The following is a 23227-nucleotide window of genomic DNA, read 5'->3' as shown; positions in this document are numbered from 1 at the left end:
ATTTATCATGGTATCTCTTTCCTTGTTCTCCCACTCTGTTCCTGATCCAGCTCAAACCTCCTGCTCCCCTAATCTCTCTTCCCCACCCCCAGAACCTTGCCTTCCATTACCTCCCCCCCCAAACCCCAGTTTGTTTCTGTAGATCTCATCCATTTCTCCATCGCTGGGCAATCCTTATGTTTTTCCTAGGGTCCTCCCTGGAGCTGTGGGTTGCAGTCTGGTTATCCTTTGCTTTACATCTAGTATCTACTTATGAGTGAGTACATACCATGTTTGTCTTTCTGAGTCTGGTTTACCTCACTTAGGATGATATTTTCTAGTTCCATCCATTTGGCTGAAAACCTCATGATGTCATTGTTTTTCTCTGCTGAGTAGTACTCCATTGTGTATATGTACCACATTTTCTTTATCCATTCTTCCGTTGAGGGGCATCTACCAACAGCACTTCTAACTGAATCTGTAAAGGGACTGCTGCAAATGAGTGAGGTGCCTGTGGCCACCTCTGTACTAATCTCCTACCTCATGGCAGAGACTATCAGAACTCAAGGGCAGTCTGGCCCTTGCTTCCTGGTCTCCCAGAAGGCACCAGGCTGTATGACTGCAATTTCCCATCAATCTCTCACACTCTTAGTTTAGTTTTGACATCACCTCATGAGACCAAACTGAACCAGCAGACAGAATGACATGGAAAGGATAATTTGGATATCTGTACATAACCTGAAATGAAATAATTATTTGAAAATGGGCCATACCAGCATGTGAGCATATTTTGGGAAGATTTTGAAGGTTCCATTAAGATAAATATTATTTGAAAAAATACAGATAACAAACTCTTTTTTAAAAACTCCAAACTAGAGTGAGTCTCATGGCAGCATAAAACTAAAAATAAAGCAATACTAAGACTAAACTCTAGTCTTGCAGAAAGCAGCTCAGCGCACACTGAAAGGAAGTCAGGGAGGCTCTGCTGGGTGAATCTGGACACATCCCTGTCTGTCGGTGCAAAGACCGAGCTGATGTCATACCATAGGAGTTACAGTGAGAAATGTGCTTGTCAGAACACTACCCTTACTCTTCATGTCTCTTGTCATTCGTGAATGTTCTTCCATCTTTTACTTTATCTAGATTCTTGAGCTGTTATTTTTGTGTGTAAGCCCAGATAATTTTCTAAGGAAAGCCTCACTAGGGAGGAATGAGATCCTCTGGAGGATATACTGGAAGATTCCCACAGCTTCCAAGCATTAGACACATACAGGGTTTCCTGTAGTTTCTTATGGAAATAGTGCTGATGTTTGCTAACATCATGAGAGTCCCTGGGGCAGAGGCTGCTGGAAGGGAGGGTGCACAGAAGCCCAAAGTTTCCCCTCCCCACTCTCTGACCCACCTGAAGCTTTAATTGCACAGTGAACTTGAATAGCAACATGGGAGAGAACTTCTAACAACGGCTTGACTCATTCTACCTTTATAGTCTTCTGAGGAGTGAGAAGTCCTTCCTAGATGAACTTGTCTTCATAATGCTTAAGAAGTGAGGGGTGATGACATATTATCTCCATTTTTTTTTTTTAGCTGAGAGCCAGGACCCCAGGAATTCAGTGATGCAGGTATCCTGAGTCCTCCTGGCACTCCTCCACTAGGTGATGCTGTCTTGTCAGAAGCAAGCCTGGTGAGAGCAAGAGTAGAGTCCAGGCATGCAGCGGGAGGCGTGCCCTGGATGAAGTAGCCTGGCTTCCTGCTAATGAGGGGAATTCCGCCAGCCCAGGAGCATCTTTCACAACCTGCATTTTTGTTTGGTCTCATGTGAAGGCTTGTGCTGCTGCCAGAGTGTTTTCTAGTGTCCTGCCAGCTCTGATGAAGTTAGCCGGCTCTGAACACTTTGATGGTCGATGAGTCTTCTGATGGGAACATAGCATAGGTGCTTGGAAAGTCCTCAGCCACAGGCTGAGGTAAATAGCACATGTTCCCCGCCATTGCTTAACCCTGTTTGGAGCATCTGGATCTAGGAAAGTCTGGAAAGATTTGGTTAAAGCTCATAGGAAAAGCAGGAACCTGAATGAACCATGTAGCTTTAGATCAAAATCTCCTTTCCTACAATAGTGACCAGGTGAGTTTCCTATTCAGAAGACTATTCTAGCAAAGAGGTAGTGGTGTCTTTACTACCATGTTATAGGGTCATTTAAAAAAAGTGCTGCTGACCTGGGAGTAGAGGCTCCCCATAGGGCTGTTTTCACAAATCACTGGAGGGAGCTCAGACCCTGGAAGATGGCTTCATGGTGATCCCCTCAGCCTCATTGTCTGCTGTATTCCATCTGCCATTCCCTAGCATGCAATGTCCATTCAGGGATGGGGTTTTGTGGACATGTGGGAAGGAGAGAATTTTTGGGTGGCTGTCCCAGGAGTGGGTTATGGAAACAGGCAAGTAGCCTGTGTGGCTGAACTTGGCCACCACAATGTGAGTTTTCCTGGGTGTTTTGTGGCATACTCAGCATCAACTCACAGCCAGTCATGACTATGAAAAGGGATCACATTGAAGACTGTGAGTGTCTGAGCCAGGGTAGTGAGGGTATCACACCTATGACTAGTTTCTTCATTCTCTGACTATTTTAGATAGTGGGACTTCTAGGTACTTGCCAGCTCTTTAAAATGTAGTAACTCTGGTTTATTTGAGATGAAGTAAGAGGCACATAGTCTATTGATTAGAGCACAATTCAATGAACTTATTTCTGTTTCCCTTTATTGTCATTGTGCAATTAAGGGTTGTGCAAATGAAGATGCATCAGGTCGGGGACCACCTATGGTGTGGGGGTAGGAGCTTGACTATGATTTAGGAGCCAAACTTATGAAGTTGAGGCATCCAGAGAACAGCAGTAGAGAGGACTCTCACACAGACCCAGCAGATCTGGGAGAAGTATGGACAGGGAGGGTCATTCAGGTTGTCTGCTTATAGAGAGATCTAGCCACATAGGTCTTACTTGAGTTTTCCAATGAACTGGACCAAAAGCCACAGTCACAAGAGTCTGGGTAATAGAGCTCATCTTGGGACTGTCTTGACATGGAGCAGTACAGAGAGAAAAAGAAAGAGCTGAGTGGGACACTGTAGACGCTTCAAGGATAGAAGGCAGCCCAATGTACATCTCACAAGAGTTTATGTGCATAAGTATCAACCAAGTGTTCACTCTGTGTAGAGAAGTGGGGTCTTCAATTTCAAAACTTGAGTTCTGAAACATTGCCTTAGGAACTCCTCATGCTAGATGTGGAGTTTACATAAGCATCCATTGAAGGCAGTTCCTGTGGGGCCTGATCATCCTTTCAGAATTTCCTAAAACCATAGTGGTAACAAAGGACTAAAGAAGGAAGGCTGTCATCTGGATGAAGAGTGAAGTACCACAGTGTAGGTGAAGGCAGAAGACCACCATATATAGATTATCAGATACTTCAGGGCTAAGCAATGAAAACTATAAATCACCAAAGAATCTGAAGAAAACACTAGAAGAGGGAGGACCTCCCATGTTTCTGAATTGACAAAACTGATCTTGTTAAAATGGCTACATCACAAAAAGAATCTACTGATCCAGTGGAATCATCATCAAAATTCCAATGACGTTCTTTACAAAGATAGGAAAACATCCCTAAAATTAATATGAAATCACAGAAGGCCTGACAGAGCCAAAATGATTGTATTCAGAAACAGTAATGCTAGATAAACCACAGTACTTGATTTCAAATTATATTACAGAACTATAGCAACAAAACCAGCACTGTACATGCACAAAACCAAACACATAGGCCAATGGAATAAAATTGAAGACCCAGAAACAAGGCCACACAGATATAGTCCTATGATTCTTGAGAAAAGTACCTAAACATACATTGGAAAAAAACACAGCATCTTTAACAAGTGATGATGGGAAAATTAGGTATCCATGTGTAGAAGGACTGAAACAAGATCCCTATCTTCCACCCTATACAAAATCAAATAAAAATGGATTAAGACCCCAATGAAAGACCTGACATTTTGGACCTTCTTGGGAAAAATGTAAGAAAGATGTTATAAGGCACAGAGATAAGCAAGGAGACATCAATAAATTAAAAATAATTTGCACAACAAACAAAAATAAAAAAGCCCAAAGCCAAAGCAAGAATTAAGAGACACCCTATAGACTAGGAGAAAATGTTTGCCAATTACTCATTCAACATAGGATTAATATCTAGAATATATAAATAACTAAAAAGTTCAAACAATAATCAGTCCAGTCAATGAATGGGCAAATGAGCTGAACAGATATTTTTCAAATGAAGAAATACAAATGGCCAATGAAAATAAAAATACATTCAACAAATTTAACAGTTAGGGAATTAAAATACAAAAACTATACTGAGATTTTATTTCATTCCAGACAGAGTGGTCATTTTCAAGAAAACAATAAATGCTAGTAAGGGTATAGGGGGAAAGGAAATAGTATCCACTGCTGGTGGGAGGGAAACCTATGTAGCCACTATGGCAGTAAGTGTGGATATATCTCAAAAAATAAAGTCCAGAACTTCCATATGAGCAGCCATATGACTTCTGGACATATTACCCGAAGGTTCAGTCAACTTACTAGAGAGACTTGTGCACAGCTGTGTTTATTGTAGCACTCTTCACAGCAGTAAAGGTCTAGCACAAGCTGAGGTGTTCATCAATAGAGGAATAAATGAAATATGGTGTATATACCATAGAGTTAATTCAGCCGTAAGGAAGAATTAAATTGTGTTGTTCACAGAAAAATGGATGAAACTGGAAATGATAGGGTGAGTGGGAGAAACAGACTCTGAAAGACAAGTATTGTGTGCTTTCTCTCACTTCCTGTATTGACATTCTCATCCCCATGGTGACTATATTTGGAGACTAGGTCATGTGATAAACACCAAATAAGATCACAGTATGGGCCATTTGACTAATGAAACTGGACCCTTGAATGCAGAAGAGACACCAGAGCTTCCTCTGTGTCATGGAAGAACAAACAAAGAAAACCCAAGGAGCGTCCTCATTAATACTTTAACCATAAATCCTAAGAAAATAAATGTCTAGTCTGTAAACTGACTGACTTAGGATACTCTGATGTGACAGCCGAGCTGACTGTGGCAGAAAGAGAAATTTACAGAGTGAGGATAGCTTCAGGGGAGATGAAAGAATTGAGATTTCTGGAGTTGTCAAGATTCTCAGCAGGTAATGGTAGTTGTTTCCAGGCCTGATGGCCCGAGCTCAATCTCTGGAACCTACATAGTAGAAGAAAAGAATCAACTCCACTGAGTTGTCCCTGACTTCCAGACATGTGGCCTGGCAAGTGTTCACTCTACTCCCTACATACATACAAGATGCTGGTTTGTTGTCATTGTTAATGTGAATCAACCTAGAGTCACCTGAGAAGAGGCAACCTCAATTGAAGAATTACCTCAATCAGATTGGCCTGTGGCCATGTCTGTGAGAGACTGTCTTGATTGATAGTTGATATGGGAGGACCCAGCACCTAGTGGATGCCATTGTCCCTAGTCAGGTGAACATGGGCTGTATAAGAAAGATGGCTGGCATAACCCAGTGAGGGAGCCAGTGAGCAGCGTTTATTCATGAGTTTTGCTTCAGTTCCTTTGTAAGTTCCTGCCCTGACTTCCTTCAATGATGAATTGTGGTCTAGAAACACACCAAACAAACAAATGTAATAAAATGTAGAGATTATTTCTAGTCATTAGGGAGGGCTTGCCACCAATTCTCTGTGTTAGTAAGGCCCTGTGGAAATGTGAACCTAGAAGCTCACAGATTACACTGAACACTTGTCCTTCAGCACACGACTTCCTTGTTGAGAACAGCAAAGCTTGACTCACGTGTTCTGTTTCAATAGGCTCTTGTGGTTCCACTCTCCCAATGCTGTATTTGCAGCTGAAACTCCATTCTCTTCTTTCATCACTACTGTTATGACTTGGAAATGGCTCTCTTGGACTATAATCTAGACCTTAATCTAAGAACCCAAAGCTCTTATGCCTCCACATACCTCTAAAGGATCTGTGACTTTCCTTGTTTATCGTGTTCTTCAAATTTATCAAGTGAAGCCCTCAGATTGTAACTGCATTTGCAACTGGGACCTTCAAAGAGATGATTAAGTAAAAATTGAGTTCACCAGAGTTATCCCTAATCCAGTGTAACTGATATACTTAAGGGAAGAGGAGCTCAGGACACAGCCAACACACAAGGATGACCATGTGAGCACATGGGAAGGATGTCATCTAGAAGCCTGAGGAGGAACCCACCTGCTTACACCTTGATCTTGGCCTTCTTCAACCAGGATATGGTGAGTAAGTTTCTGTCACTTAAACTACCCAGTCTGTGGTACCTTGTTCTGCCACCATCAACAAAGCAGCATACTACCCAACATGGGCTCCCTAACAGGAGGGTGGGAGGGCCAAATGGATCCTGGAAGTTCACCACATTTGGGGAAACCCAGGCTTGCTGATTTATCACCAAATATCTATGGTGTGTCAACGCTGGGTACATGCAATGGGCACTGGGGTCATAAATGCCCATGTTTTTGCACGAGGGAAACACAGCTTTAAACTTTGTATTCTGAGGGTCCAAGTCATCTCACATAGACTATAACATGGGCCTAGTCCCATTCCATGAATAAGAAATTGATCCCATCATCCATTATTTTTATTCAAATGACCATGTCGTCATTTAAATATGGGTTTTTATTTTAAAGTAGGAGAACAAGGGAGCAATGGAAAACTTTTTGGTCACCATGCCACAAGTAAGCAAAGCATATCTGATCCTACTGTTTTCTGCTTACTATTCCTGACAGGTCAGTGTAGTTAAAGTAGGGCAAAGTGCAAGCCTTATGAAAGAACAGCAGAGGCCTTCATGCACAGATGCGCAAACACAGCTGCAAACATGCGTTACACTACAGCTGCCTGAATACTCTACTCAGATCACACCCACAGTCATTGATCATAGCTTTTTTAAAATATGCTTTAGTGTCTTATCAAAATGGACCTGTGCAGATGACTGCAATATACAGAGAATGTTAACTAATGTTTTTTTTTATTAGTTTGAGTGTTTTGTTCAATGTATTTTGAATCTTATTCACCCCTTCTCCCTTCCCCCAACTCCTCCCAGATCTACTTTCACTTCTCTACTCACCCAACTCTGTACCCTTAAAAACAACAACAACACACAAAACCAGCTTACCAAGTACAATTTGTGCTGCCTCTGTATTCTTGGCTGTATGACTATCCACTAGAGTGTGTTCAGTCTCCCAAAGCCATACTCTTAAAGAAAACTGAATCTCAATTTCCCAGAACCCATCAGTGGGTAATAGCTACTCTGCCAGGGTTGGGGCATCATACCCACTTTCCCTGTCCGTGCTGAGATTTTGTTTGGCTTGAACTTGCATAGATCTTGTACATGCTTTTATAACTACTGTGAGTTCATAGGTACAACTGCCTTACTGTGTAGTCATCTACTACCTCTATTTTTTACACTCTTTCCACCCTCTTCTACAATGATTTGTAAACCTTGGGAGGAAGGAGTGTGATATAGACATCATATTTAGGGCTGAGCATTTAGCAGTCTAATATTCTCTACACTTGACCAGTTGTGGGTCTCTGTGTTGTCATTTACTACAATGAGAAGCTTCTGTGGTGAGGGTTTAGTATGGGTATAATGATAAGTCAATAAAAGTTGGTTTAATATTATGCTCATCTAACCGAGTGTTTGTAGTAGGTTCTCCCTTAGAGTCTATGACAACTGTCTAGTCACAGGTTCATTCCCCAATAGCAGTGCCAGGTATGGGTTTCAACTTGTAGAGCAGGCCTTAAAACCAACCACAACATGATTGATTACTCCCATAGTGTTTGTGCCACTATATGCACCAGTGGGCATGTCTTGCTGGACCAGTCATTATTGCATCAGGATTCATAACCAGATAAGATTGATGCTACTTTTTTTCTCTGATGTCACACATAGCACCTTCTCACTATGGAAGCTAATCAGTAGGGATTAAATGTCCACATCAGTACCAGCTTAGTTTTTCTATGTTCTATAACTCAAATGTGTGGTGTTTTCAACAATAGGATCTTAACTCCCAAGTTCTGGAGAGTGATAAAGAGCATCAGCAATAACCTGCAACATTCGGGTGTCTGTAGGATTTTACTGACCAATAACTACCAAAAAAAGTAGCCCAACCTGGCACAGGGCGGCGGCTTCTTCTTCTTCTTCTTCTTCTTCTTCTTCTTCTTCTTCTTCTTCTTCTTCTTCTTCTTCTTCTTCTTCTTCTTCTTCTTCTTCTTCTTTATTTTTTCATTTATTTTTACCATCCACAGTTTCCCCTCCCTCTTCTCTTCCTGTTCCCACCCCCATCTACCATATATCTCCCCCCCCACCCCATCCATTCCTCCTCCATTCAGAAAGGGGCAGGCCTCCAATGGGAGTCAACAAAACAAGGCACATCAAGTTGAGACAGGACCAAGCTCATCCCCCTGCATCAAGTCTAGGCAAGGCATCCCAGCATGGGGAATAGGTTCCAAAAAGCTAGCTCATGCACCAGAGACAGATCCTGATCCCCTGCTAGGGGCCCCACAAACAGACCAAGCTACACAACTTCCACCCACATACAGAGGGCCTAGATTGGTCCCATGCAGGCTCCCTATCTGCTGGTTCAGGGTCTGTGAGCTCCCACTAGATCAGGTCACCGGTCTCTGTGGGTTTCCCTGTCATGATCTTGACACCCGTTGCTCTTACAATCCCTCCTCCCTCTGTTCATCTGGACTCCCAGAGTTTGGCCCAGTGCTTGGCTGTAGATCTCTGCATCTGCTTCCATCAGTTACTGGATGAAGGCTCTCTGATGACAATTAGGGTAGTCACCAATCTGATTACAGGAGAAGGCCAGTTCAGGCACCCTCTCCACTATTGCTAGGAATCTTGGCTGGGGTCATCCTGTGGATTCTTGGGAGTTTCCCTAACATCAGGTTTCTCCCCAATCTCAAAATGTCTCCCTCTATCAAGATATCTCTTTCATTACTCTCCCCTCCATCCCGCTCTCAACTCCACTAACCCAATCCTTCATGTTCCCATCCCCCCTATTTCCTCCACTTCACCCCACTCCCTGTCCCCAGTTTACCCAAGAGATTTCATCTATTTCCCCTCCCCAGGGCAATCCATGCATCCCTCTTAAGGCCCTCCTCGATATGTATCTTCTCTGGTGCTGTGGATTGTAGCCTGGTTATCCTTTGTCTTACTTCTAATATCCACTTATGAGTGAGTCATACCATATTTGTCTTTCTGGGTCTCGGTTAACTCACTCAGGACAATTTTTTTCTACTTCCATCTATTTACCTGCAAATTTCATGATGTCTTTTTTTTCCCACCAAGTAATACTTCATTGTGTAAATTACCACATTTTCTTTATCCATTCTTCAGTTGAGGGACATCTAGGTTGTTTCCAGGTTCTGGCTATTACAAATAATGCTGTTATGAACATAGTTGAGCAAGTGTCCTTATGGTATAATTGAGCATCCTTTGGGTGTATGGCCAAGGTTGGTATAGCTGGGTCTTGAGGTAGATTGATTCCCAACTTTCTGGGAAACAGCCATACTGATTTCCAAAGTGGCTGTACAAGTTCGCCCTCCCACCAGCAGTAGAGGAGTGTTCCTTTCACTCCACATTCTCTCCAATGTATGTTGTCAAATTAGCATTTTCCATCTTAGCCATTCTGACAGGTGTAAGATGGTGTTTCAGAGTCGTTTTGACTTGTATTTCTCTGATAGCTAAGGATGTTGGACAATCCTTTAAGTGTATCTTGGCTATTTGAGATTCTTCTGTTGTGAATTCTCTGTTTAAAAATCTGTACCTCAGTTTTTAATTGGATTATTTGGTATTTTGATGTCTAATTTCTTGAGTTCTTTATATATTTTGGAGATCAGCCCTCTGTCAGATGTGGGGTAGGTGAAGATTTTTTCCCATTCTGTAGGCTACCGTTTTGTCTTAATGACCATGTCCTTTGCCTTACAGAAGCTTCTCAGTTTCATGAGGTCCCATTTATTAATTGTCAACCTCAGTGTCTGTGCTACTGGTGTTATATTCATGAAGTTGTCTCCTAGCACAAGGCTTCTCATTTGTCTGTGATGTCTTGTAAGGGAATCATCACCCTGTTATAGGATAACTCCATTTAACTTTTTATATCTGTCTGGGTATATATTTTATGAAGCTTCTATAGTAGTAGATTTTCATATAACTTTTGGAAAGATCTTTAGGTGTTGTTTATCCCTCGTTGTATTCCCTCCTCTACCCTGCTCTCCACCCCTTATCCTAATTTAGCTTTTCCTGTTCTGCTATTCCCCTTTACCATGCACATCATGGCAGTCTGTCTCCCCTCCTTTGAGAGCCCTTACTAATTTCCTGACCTCTATAGGCATTCCAGAAGAAATACACATATCTTTAGTTTCAAAGCTAATACTCACAAATGAGAGAAAACATGGGGCATGTGTCTTTCTGGGTCTGTTACTCAACTCAGAAAGATGATTTCCAGGTCCATCCATTTACCTGTGAATTTCATAATTTGGTTTTTCCCAATGACTGAATAATATTCCATTGTATAAATATACCCCATTTTATTGTCCATTCATTAGTTGATGGGCATCTAGGCTGTTTCCACTTCCTGACTATTATGACTACAACAGCAGTGAGTGTGGACTAGTATCTCTACAGTAGACTACAGAGTCCTTTAGTTACACACACAAATGGAACAGCTGGGTCATGTGGTAGATTATTTCCAGTTTTTTGAGGGACATTCATACTAAGTTCTGTAATGGCTACACCAGTTTGAACTCCTACCAGAGGTGCGTAAGTATTCCCTATTCTCTACACCTATACCAGCATCTGTTGCTTTCTTTTCTTTTCTCTTTCTTTTTTCTTTCTTTCCTTTTTCTCTCCCTCCCTACCCTTCTCTCTTTCTTTCTTTTTTCCTTCCTTCCATCTTTTCTTTTGGTATCATTTTGTTGTTGTTTGTTTTGTGTTGTTGTTTCTATCAGGTAACTTTTGCATTCTTTGGCTAGTACGGAAACTGACTTCCATCAGATGAATAGATCTTTACCACCGTTCTATGGGCTGCTTCTTCATTCAGACAATAATGCCCTTTTCTGTACAGAGACTTTTCAGTTCCACGAGGTCTCACTTGCAACTGTTGGCTTGTTTTATTTATTTATTTATTTATATTCATTTACATACCAGCCACAGTTCCCTCTCCTTCCCCTTCCTGCTCTCTGCCCCCCATCCCTATTCATTCCTCAGAAAGGTTGACTCCATGGGGAGTTAACAAGGCTTATGCACCTGGTCCTACTGCCCAGGGCCCCACAAACTGACTAGGCTACAAACTGTCACTCATATGCAGGCTTCCCAGCTATGGTCTAGTGTCTGTGTGCTTCCACAAGTTCAGGTCATCTGTCTCTGTGGGTTTCCCAATCATGATCTTGACCTGCTCCCCTTGCTCCTATAACCCCTCTTCCTTCTCTTCGACTGGACTTCCTAGCTCAGCCTGTTGCTTGGGTGTGGATCTCTGCATCTGCTTCTATCAGTTACTAGATGAAGGTTCTATGGTGATAGTTAAGTTATTCATCAATCTGGTTACAGAGGAAGGCCAGTTCAGGTACCCTCTCCACTATTGCTAGGTAACAAGGAGGACCCTAAGAGGAATGCATGGATCGCCCTGGGAAGGGGAAAGAGATGAGATCTTCTGGGTAAACGGGGGGGGGGGGGGGGCAGTAAGGGGAATGGGATGGTTGAGTTGGAGGAGGGATGGAGTGGGAGAACAATGGAAGAGATATCTCCATAGAGGGAGCCCTTATAGGGCTAGGGGGAAACCTGATGCTAGGGAAATTCCCAGGAATCCACAAGGATGACCCCAGCTAAGATCAACTGTTGGTTTTAATGCCTACCCTACTAAGGCTCTATTCAGAAAGTCTTTTACTGTGTTAGTGAGTTCAAACATATTCTCTGCTTTTTCCTGTCAGATGCAGGAATTAAGTCTTATGTTGAGGTCCTTGATCTATTTGGAATTGAGTTGTATACAGGGTGAGGGATGAGGATCAGTTTCATTTTCTTCCTGTAGTTAACCAGCTTGACTGGCACTTTTGTTTTTAAGATGCTGTCATTTCTCCAGTGTGTATTGTTGGGCCCTTTGTCTAATCAGGTGGATGTATGAGTATGGGCTTATATGTGGGTCCTTAATTCTATTTCATTAATATATATCTGTTTTTATACCAGTACCATGCTGTTTTTATTACTATAGCTCTGTTGTATAACTTGAAATCTGGGATGGTAATATATCTAGCAGTTTTTTGTTGTTGTTCAGGGCCATTTTTGCTGTCCTGTGTTTTTTGTTTTTATATGAAATTTAATTAATTTCTGTGAAGAATGGAATTTTGATGGAGATTGGATTGAATCTTTAGATGGATTTTGGAATGTTAACTTTTAACTATCCGCAAAATTAATTACCTTTAGCATGTATGTATGGAATTTTCTTGTCAGATCTTTGTATGGTCCAGTTAACAAAGTTGAATTGATGCAAGCTGGGAGGAAGTAGAGAACAAAATCAAGGGACCAGGCTTAGGTTTTAAATGCCCAAGACATGCCCAGTCAGGAGAAGAAGCTTGGCAGCAGTGTCCAGTAAGACTGCCATGGGGATCAGTATTTGAAGAGTGAATCTGAAGTTAAAAATAAAAATATAGTTTAAATGAAGTTACATCATGTGGGGTTATTATGCTCTCCCTAAGACCCATAGACCATCTAACAAAAACCTCAGTGTCAGACAAGAGAAAACTCCCCTCAAGTTGTATATATGTAAGACAATAATTATAGAAGAAAGGGTTATGAATCTGAGAGGAAGGAGGGGGGCTATGGGAGGAGCTGGAGTGGGGAGAGGGAGGAAATAACATAAATATTATGTTCATGTATGAAATTCTCAAAAACAAATAAAACAAGAAGGCAAGACACAGGCTGAGGCAGAGGGCAGGGCTGATAGCAGTTACTTTCCTGGATGGCACTGTTTGCCTTGGCACACCTTCTGAGGTCTTTCTAAAATGTCATTCTCAAGGGCATGCTTTTGTCTGGCTTCAAGTTGGCACTTCCTCAAGGCTTTGGCTGACACTGCTTAGAGACTAATGAGGCAAGGAGACACTGTCTAACAGGACTCGGATAGAACTGTTTTTAATTCCTGTGTGATGAATTAAGAATACCAGAAACAGAGAGGATTGCATTTCCCTGCTTGCCACTCCAACAAGCACAGTTAGTTACACTGGATCTCTGTCTGCTTCTATAATTAATATTCTAGGAATCAGGATGTGTGCCAAACAGTAGTGGTGGATGACTTCATTCTTCTATTATGAAAATGTTCAAGAATAAAAAAGAGAAATGAGACAATGGATACCAATAGGTAACTACCAATTACTTTTATTAGTCATTAACATTTTATTTTGCTGAAGCATCTGGAAGTAAAGGAAAGATGTTATGGACACTGGGACACATCATCCCCCTAGAGCTTCAGGACAAATCCATTCAGAATTAAGAATTGTCCCCATGCAAACACACTGCCATTACCATAACACACAAAGCTGGCACTGATCACCTGGGAGTCTATGTGCCCTCAATTTGATAGGTCATTTTAGTTCAGGTCCCTGAACCTCAGCTTTGCTTATTTTTATATTCTGCTTGTTAAGTGGTGATAAGAACAGTGCTTTCTTCCTCACAGGGCTTTTGTGAGACTATGAAAAGTAGAACTTGATCCCTTTGAAAGACTCAAAGCACTCTACTTCCTTGATGGAATATCTATGTGTGGAAGTGAGAGTTCTCAAAGATAGAGAAGATTGAACCCCTCCCACACCATTGTTCTGGGAAGGATGATATGTGTATTAAGAGATACCACCCATGGGTAACTCTCAACATAGGCAGCCTATGTCACTTCACAGAAGATGATTACCATGCTGAGTAGCCATAAAAATAGAAGCCAAAAAGTAAACTCACAGTTTCCTGGATAATCATCATGGCCTGGTCCATGTATGACAACCTAAACAGAATCCTTGGTTATGATGACAAAGTAGTATCTCATCATAATCAACTCTGTCAATCCTTCAAGGATTTACTTCCTCAGATTTGATTCCTGCAAGAGAAAGGCTCCACACAAGGCCTCCCAGCATAAACACAGCTATGTCTTAACTCAGAGGTGATTAACTAAAACCAAAGTCACTAGGGTGGATTTTAATCCAATTTGACTGGTTGCTGTGGGATGTTCTGTATGTCCTGTGGGAGCCCTTCTTGGGTTCTTTGTGGCTTTACCCAGCAGGTCTGCATAGAGGATGATTAGGACCACAGGCTTGAGTGCAGGTGTCTGAGATGGTCTGCACTTGGCTGTGGGATGGTCTGTATGTCAAGTTGCTCTGATTGGTCAATAAATAAAATACTGATTGGCCCATGGCTAGGCAGGAAGTATAGGCGGGACTAACAGAGAAGAGAAATAAAAGAACAGAAAGGCAGAAGGAGTCACTGCCTGCAGCAGCCGCCAGGAAAAGGAAGATGTGAAAATGCCAGTAAGCCACGAGCCTCGTGGCAAGGTATAGATTTGTGGAAATGGATTAATTTAAGCTGTAAAAACAGTTAGCAAGAAGCCTGCCACAGCCATACAGTTTGTAAGCAATATAAGTCTCTGTATTTACTTGGCTGGGTCTGAGCGGCTGTGGGACTGGCGGGTGACAGAGATTTGTCCTGACTGTGGGCCAGGCAGGAAAACTCTAGCTACAACTGGTGTCTTTATAAGAAAAAGGCATTGTGACACAGATACACACAGAAGCAAGACCACAGGAGAGAGCACAGTGAGATGACAGAATTTGAGATGTGCCAGGATTTGTAGGACTGGCTTACATGGTAGGGAGCGGTAGTCTAACAATTGCTGTCTGTACTCTGGAAAGGCAAAGAACCCAGTAATGCATAGTCCATGAAGCTGGGTCCTCAAAAGGCTTGATACCATGCTGAAAGGCTGGAAACTTCCAGGAGAGGTGTTGGGAATAAGCTTGTGTGGAAAGGCTGAAGAAGCTGGAGTCTGACATCAGCAGACAATGGCAGCAGGAATAGATACATTTGATCAGGAAACAAAGGAACTTGTATAGTGCTCTGGATTTTACCTTCCCAGCCCATTGGATTGTGCTGCTCACATTCAGGGTATGCCTTTCTTCTTCAGTCATTGTCCCATGTGACTCAGTAGACATGCATCTCACCATTCTCTTCATCTCTTCCAGTCAACATCAGCCATCACAGCAGCTAAGGAGAGAGCAGCCTGAGGAGGAATCTACTGCATCTTAATCTTGGCCTTCAGAAACCAGGATATGATGAATAAGTTTCTGTTATTCAATCCATTCGGCCTGTGGTACCGCATTCTGCCATGCTCAGCAGAGGAACATACTAACCTTTAGGGCATACCTGATAGGAGGATGAGAAGCCAACTGGATCCTGGAAGCTCATCACACTTGGGGGAACCAAAGCTTGCTGGTTTAATCATCATTCACTGAGTATCTATGGTCTATCAGCACTGGATACATGAAGCAGGCACCAAGGGACATAAAGGGGCAGACACTTGGATGAGGGAAACACAACTTTAAACTTTGTATTCTGAGGGCCTAAGTCATCTCATATAGGATGAAACATTGACTTGTAATTAACCATAAATTTCATATTAGGGTCTGACATACTTCAAATCCTATCCTTTAAAAATGTTCTTGGTGTCATCTTTGCAATAAATAGTTTGCAGAGGCAGGGCCCAGCACCACATACACCTTTTATGTCATGAAAGTTGCCTTGATGACACACCAGTTAGATCTCAGCAGTTTTGCTTAGTAGTTCAAAAAACTCTACCCTTTATTTCTGACTAGAGAGAAAAAAAGGAGAAGGAATACCAATCTAGTAATCTTGATTAATTTTGCTCTAAAATAAAATATTAGTCTTTTTATGATAAAAATTTATGGCAAGAGGCACTTGGTGTCTCTTGTTCTGGGAAATATTTTGCTACCTCTACTTTCTTGAATTTGACTTCATTTAAAAGGGGAACTAGAAGTCTTGATGGGACCCCTGGCATAGTATAAGAAGAGGAGCCTGGCCATGGAGCAACACCAGACCCAGAAGAGGCAAGGTATCACATCATAAATTCTAGGAGCTCAGCTTCACCTGTGCAACACTCTGCCATGTTTCTGATGCTTCTCCCTAAAGTTCAAATCTGATGTCACTCATCATTTGCTCTCTAATCTTTACTGAGTCCTGAGCATGAGGGTCAGCTCTGTATTTGTGGTACTTTTATGCTCCATAGAATTTAAATTGCTCAACTGTCACTTTCCTGCCTATTTCCTTGCTGACCTTGGGCAGTCCTTTATTATTATTATTATTATTATTATTATTATTATTATTATTATTAATTTATTTGGTTTCTCAAGACCGGGTTTCTCGGTGTAATAGCTCTGGCTATCCTGGAACTAGCAATGTAGATCCACCTGCCTCTGCCTCCCGAGTGCTGGGATTAAAGGTGTGCGTCACCACTGCCCAGCGACCTTGGGCTATCTTAAGACTTCTAATTTTCTCCACATAGATATCTGATGTGATTAAATGAGAAGCCAAAGCCCAAGTGCTCACCCTAGTACCTGGCAGAGTATGGCACATACACAGTAGGTGGCCATTTTGCCACCAGTATGTGAGTGATTCTCACAGGCTTTCCAGCCCTTTCACCAGCGCTCACACTTTGCACACATTTTTACAATGCTCATATTGGCCTAATACAATGTACCTTGTCACTTATGAATGGAAGGAACTACACAGACCTGGCAAGGAGGATGCTTAAGGAAACAGGTATGGAAAGACAGACCTGAGTCCCTGGTCTTAAACTGCCAATAACATCTGGATCCCATTACCTCCATGACAATCAAAAGGGAGTGATCTGATAAATGATTCCAAATTTAGGTTTATTAGGCCTGATTCTGGTTTAAAATATTTTATCTTTGTGACAGAGTTTTATATAGCCCAGGCTGATTTCAAACTTGCCATGTTTGACATGAGTCATGTGTGTACATGAATGTAGGACCTAGGACCATCTTGAACTTGTAACCTTCATGCCTGTACCTCCTAAATGATGGATTACATAGATAGATGTTCATGATCACCCCCAGTTTCTATGGTGCAAAGCCTCCAGCCGAGGGCTTCATTTATGCTAAGACAGACATCTACCAACTGAGCTGCATCCCAAGGCATAGGAAGCTATATTCTTTTAAGTGTGTAGATGCTCTGTGGAAAAGTTCATGGTCAGTACCTTTGAAAAACATTGAATATTTTTCTTTCTGTCCTGGAGAATCAGTGTCTTTAAAAACCTTGGATTACAAACAAAACCAACCAACCAACCAACAAACCCATGGTCCTGTGATCAGAATGAAAAATTTTCGAAGTTGTTTGGGTATTGGGACATTTTCTTCCTCGTGTGCAGCACCCTTTCACATCCTGTGACTCATGACTTGCAAACATTCTCCAGGAAATGTTGGACCAGAAGGCCCTTCAAGGCCTTTGAAAGGTTTATTTTTAGGTATCACAGTTCCCCTTATCTTTCTAATAATTCCTTTTCTAAATTTTTTCCTACATCAACATCCTTCTCAGTCTTTGCTTTTTTTCCATGGCCTCGGGCTTAGCTGTGTCTGGAGAGGTGAGCTGTTTTGCCCACCCTCCAGGCAGTTTGTTCAGACTGCAAATGTGTGAATCAGACAAATCAGGTGTTCTGAATCTCACTTCATATAAAATAGAATTATAACAATAGTCCAATAATTGATGAAATTATTAATTTTCCATGAAGGAGATGAAACTGAGGCCACAGAATTAGCATCAGTAGATTTAGCTCTTGAAAAATCTACTTGTAATGCCTGAAGTATGGTGGTTTGGAGTGACAATGTGTGATAATTACAGTAACACTTACTTTGTTCTTAGGGGTCAGAACGTCAAGAGGGGAAGGCAATAAAGCTAGTGTTTAATAACTTCACTTAGGCAGAGCCATGGTTATTTCCTCCTCCCCTCGCATCTCTTTCCTTCTCTCCCTCCCTCCCTCTCTCTCTCCCTCCCTCCCTCCCTTCCTTCTTTTACTTACTTACTTACTTTTTGGTTGCAAAAGATGTTCTTTTATCAGAGACAATACTTCAACACAGCTATGGTTAAAATACTAATAAGCATTGTTTCCATTGCTAAGATTTTTTTTATTCTTCTCTGCAGAGGTATCACCATCCCTGATTTCAAGCCATATTACAGAGCTGTAATTATAAAAACCACATGGTATTGGCTTAAAAATAGACATGTTGATCAATGGAATCGAATTGAAGACCCAAATGTAAATCCACACACCTATGGACACCTGATTTTTGATAAGAAAGCCAGAAAAAAACAGACTTTTGACCAAAAAAGCCATGAAAAAAAAAAGAAAGCATCTTCAACAAATGGTGCTGGTTTAACTGGATGTTGGCATGTAGAAGAATGCATGCAGACCCGTATCTATCACCCTGCACAAAACTCAAGTCCAAGTGGATCAAAGACCTCAGCTTAAAACCAGATACACTGAACCTGATAGAAGAGAAAGTAGGGAATAGCCTCGAATGCAGTGGTGCAGGAGACAACTTCCTGAACAGAACACCAATCTTGCATGCACTAAGATCAATAATTAATAAACGGGACCTCATGAAATTCAAAAGCAAAGGACACTGTCAATAGGACAAAATAGCAGCCCACAGAATGGGAAAAATTTTCACCAACTCCACATCTGACAGAAGGCTAATATCCAAAATATAAAAAAGAACTCTTTCTTTCTTTTGTTTTCTTTTTATTTGAGACAGGAGCTTATTTACCCCAGGCTGGTCTTCAACTTTCTGTATAATAAAAAAATGACTTTGTATTTTCTGTTTCCTCTACCTCTGGAGTACTGAGGTGATAGGGATACATCATCATGCTGCTTTGGAGGTATATCTTTTTAAAATGTATTTCATATTACGTATACGATGTATTTTGATCTTATCCATCTCCTTCCCCTCCAACTCCTACCAGATCCCTTCCCTCACACACCCTGTAAACTTTATGTTTTCTTCCTCCACCTCCTAACATCCTTGAGTCCAATTAGTGCTGCCGATATGTGCGTGAGTGTAGGACCATCTACTAGTGCATGGGGAGACACAACTTTAATGCAGAGATTTTACTAGTAAATGTAACAACCTTTAAAAGTTCATGAACTACCAGAACTTGTTAGAGAGTAAAATGGTTTTAATTTTTATAAAATGCAGATAGTGAAGCTGAAATTATAAGAAAGCTCCACCTTGAACTTCAGTAAACAGGACACGTGTCATGAGGAGTATCCCAGTTGACTCCTTCTGCAGGGAACTTGATGTTCACAGGGTCCTGGTATTCCTCTTCCTTGGTTGTAAAACTCTATGATTATGGACTCTTCTGTTACTTTTTCCCAAAAGACAAATGCCAGTGGAAAAAAAACCCTCATCTTCCTTGTGCTGAGAAATTTGCAGTTTGCCTGCGTCAGGATTCTTAAAGCATATTTCATTTTGTCTGTACAGTTGCCATGGAGGCTGACCTGAGGACATTGGGGACAGTCTGGCACTCTGTTGCCCTCAGCACTGTGAAAGTAAACTCAGCCTCAGAGTATCATTGACTTGAAGAGAGATGTAGAGAACAAATGTTCCCCAGTGGTGCTGTTGGGCTTTAGACACGATGGAGTGTAGAGCTCCCACCTCAGGGTTTGACTCATGGACTTAGTGAGTAGTGTGATGAATTCATATATTAAAGAATTAAGAATGCATCTGTGTGACTGTGGACTATTTAGTCCTAAATGGGATACCTATATCACACCCCTACCCCACTCCCACCAAGGCTCAGGGATCACCCAGGAAGAAGGGTAGAAAGAGCCAGGGTTTGGGAGGACCTGAGCTAAACAGTGTCTTTTGGACATGACAGGACCTCTGCTCAAGTAGTGGCAACCTGCACAAGAGCAAGCCAGTTAACATTCCAGCATGGAGCAGAGAGAGCCTCATAAGCCCCCACCCTTAGCTGAGGAGCCATGGATGGTTGTGACTTCTGGGGGAGGGAGAGTCAGTTTTCTGTAAGGGTGTGGACTTTGTTAGGTCTACCATGTTCCAGCCGATGTGGTGGATGGCTCCTTACCCATGAGTATATCAGCAGCACAAATTGGACTTGTTATTTTATGATTAAAAAAAACTGGGGGCACAAGTTGAGAGAGGATAGGGAGATGGTAAGGTAGATCTGGGAGGAGTTATTGGGAGGAGTAGTAAGCGTGGTTAAAATACATCGTATGAAATTCTCAAAGAATTAATAAAAATATATTAAAATCCTGACCCTGACATGTCCTCCTGATCCAATATAAGAAACTCAGTGCCTGAATCCTGTGCCCTCAAAAGACACCATTTTTACACAAACCTTTAAGAGTCGAACTTTTTTTTTAAATTAAATTTGTTCTTTGACAATTTTATACATGTATATATAATGCATTCTAATTACTCTCACCCTCTACCCTCTATTATCTCCCTCCTACCCCCATTACCTCCTTGTCTTTCCTACAAATCTCTTTCTCACATTAATGCATTTTTGTTTTGTCTTGTAACTCACTTGCCCTTAACCAGAGTCATCTAAGTGATTGCAGGTTTGGAACTATCCTAGTGGGCACAGTGGTGAGTCTGCAACTTAAGACAGTGACCGCCCCTCCCTTTTTGTTTTCATCAGTCCAAATTCTACTTACTCATTAAGTCTGAGTTTAAAAGCCATACACTTTGGGAATATTTTTTCTTTACAGTATCCATACATCTGTCCATCCACTCACCCATCCATTTGTCTATCCATTCACCCACCCACCAATTCAACCACCCAATCCACCCACTTATGCATCCATCTCTCTGTCTACCCACATGTTTGCTTACCCGTTTTGCAGACTATATGAATGCTGTGCCTATCAGGTTTTTGTCCTTTGTCCTTTGAATTAGTTGCTGGTCTCTTGTGATGTGCATTATAGGGATCTTACTGAGTTGTTCATGGTTTGTTCCCCACCTTTGTCAAACAGTTATTGGAATGTAGAACAAAGGCTTAAATGTAGCAGAAAAGCACTTTGATGATTAGCAGTGAAGGGCATTGTTTTTTATTCTTGTTGAACTATTATATTTAATTTTTAATTTTTTATTCTTTGAGAACTTAATACATTGTATTTTGATTATATTCATCTCCTCCATCAGTTCTTCCCAGATCCACCTTCTTCTCTATCTACCCAACTTTGTTTCCTTTAAAATTAAAAAAATTAAATCCATCAACTTCAATCCTCCATATTCTTGGATGTGTGGCCTTCCACCAAGCATGGTTGATTGCAACAACCACCAGAGTCCATATGTGCAGCCTCCCTGCTGTGCCAGAAGAACAGTCTCCTTGTCCTCCACCACTGCCTCTGGCTCTTACAGCCTTCCTGTCTGTGCCCTCTCCCTCAGTAGTCCCTGAGCCTTGGGAGAAGGGGTAGGATATTGACATCCCATCCAGGTCTGAGCATTCTGCAGTTTCTTGCTCTCTGCTTCTGGGCAGTTGTGGTTCTCTGTGTTAATTTCTATATACTAAAAAAAAGAAGCTTCTCTGATGAAAATTAAGAGATGAACTAATCTATGGGTATAATAACAAGTCATTAGGAGTCAGTTTAACGCTATGACCATTCAGCAGAATAATAGTAGGTTCTTTCATAGGGTCTTTGACCTGTTTACCCACAGGTTTTTAGCTCTGATAATGGTGCCATGTATGGGTTTCATCTTATAGAGTGGGTCTTAACCAGAAAGTAGTTGATTCCTCCCACATCATTCATGTTATTATTGCACCAGTGGAGATGTCTTCCCTGGACAGTCATTACAGCTTTCAGAGTTCACTACTGGGTAAGATTGAAGGTTACTTTTCTCCTCCTCTCCAGCACTATGAAAGCTAGCCAGTAGGGATAAAGCTTTTAGGTCAGGACTAGCATGATTTCTCCTTGTTCCGTGACTCAAGACTGTAGTGTCTTTTTCAGCAATAGGATCTTACTCTGTCAAGATCTAAAAGCAGATATTTCTTAACGTATCTCTTGTATGTAGTTTGTGTGCTACCCAGTGGCAAATAAGCAACCTCTTTAGGAACTTCAGTCCCTCAAAGACATTGAATATTTCTAATAGCCCACTGTGGTAGTTCGTCAATTTGATACAAGCTGTAGTTATTTGGGAAGAGGGAACCTCCGTTGAGGAATTGCTTCCATTCAGTTGTCCTGTCGGCAAGTCTGTGGGGCATTTTCTTGGTCGATGATTGATAAAGGCCCAGTCCACTGTGGATTATGCCATCTCTGGGCACATGTGCCTGGACTGCATAAGGAAGCAGGCTCAGCAAGCTATGAGGAGCAAGCCAGTAAGCAGCCTTCTTCCATGGCCTCTGCTTCAGTTCCTGCCTTTGGGTTCCTGCTCTGACTTCCCTTCATGATGGACTGTAAACTGTAAGATGAAATAAATCTTTTCCTCCCCAAGTTGCTTTGGTCAGGTTTTTGTTACAGCAAAAGAGAGCAAATAAAGACACCAACATTGCTAATTCTTCTGATTTTGCATGCATGGCAACTCCTAACATTGATAACTCTGAGGGCTGGTGCTTTTTTTTACATATTCCCTGCAAGGTTTTCCTATAGAAGTGAGTTGTGATGGTACAGGTAGATGTAGTCAGATAAATCTTTCCCACCTGCTGGTACCCAAATAACCAGTCTGAGGCTTAATATTAATTATAAACTGTTTGGTCTATGGCTCAGGCTTCTTGCTAGCTAACGCGCTCATCTTAACCCATTTCTATTAATCTATATTTTGCCACTTGGTCATGGCATTACTGGTCTGCTAGCATCTTGTTCCTTGGGTGGTGGGCTAGCATCTCCCCTGACTCCACTTTTCTTCTTTTTGTATCTTTGTTTGGATTTCCTGCCTGGCTATAACCTGTCTTGCCATAGGCCAAAGTATCTTCTTTATTAACCAATGGTAGCAACACATATTCACAGCATACAGAAAGACTATCTCATAGCAGGCAGAGGAATCTGAGTCATGTTTGACTGGATCAGGAAGGAGCCCAAGGGAGGCTGCCTTGTGCTCCAAGTGAAGGGAC

General features: G+C 41.7%; 1 long non-coding RNA gene across 2 annotated transcripts; it reads left to right on the top strand.

Annotated features, from left to right (window-relative positions):
* The first annotated feature begins 231 nt into the window (after nucleotides 1–231).
* Nucleotides 232–18971, top strand: LOC107400016 (uncharacterized). 2 transcript variants are annotated; one of them, XR_013049817.1, is made up of 5 exons: nucleotides 244–2098; nucleotides 5874–6320; nucleotides 13350–13451; nucleotides 15307–17624; nucleotides 18299–18971. It is a non-coding gene; the product is annotated as an uncharacterized LOC107400016 (long non-coding RNA). The 2 variants fall into 2 exon arrangements; XR_013049816.1 differs by having other exon boundaries at nucleotides 232–2098; nucleotides 15307–18971.
* The last annotated feature ends 4256 nt before the right edge of the window (nucleotides 18972–23227 follow it).

This window comes from Peromyscus maniculatus, chromosome 3, assembly GCF_049852395.1.
Source record: "Peromyscus maniculatus bairdii isolate BWxNUB_F1_BW_parent chromosome 3, HU_Pman_BW_mat_3.1, whole genome shotgun sequence".
NCBI classification, from domain to species: domain Eukaryota; kingdom Metazoa; phylum Chordata; class Mammalia; order Rodentia; family Cricetidae; genus Peromyscus; species Peromyscus maniculatus.
Note: the sequence above shows the minus strand (reverse complement) of the source record. Positions and strands in the feature narration are given on the sequence as shown.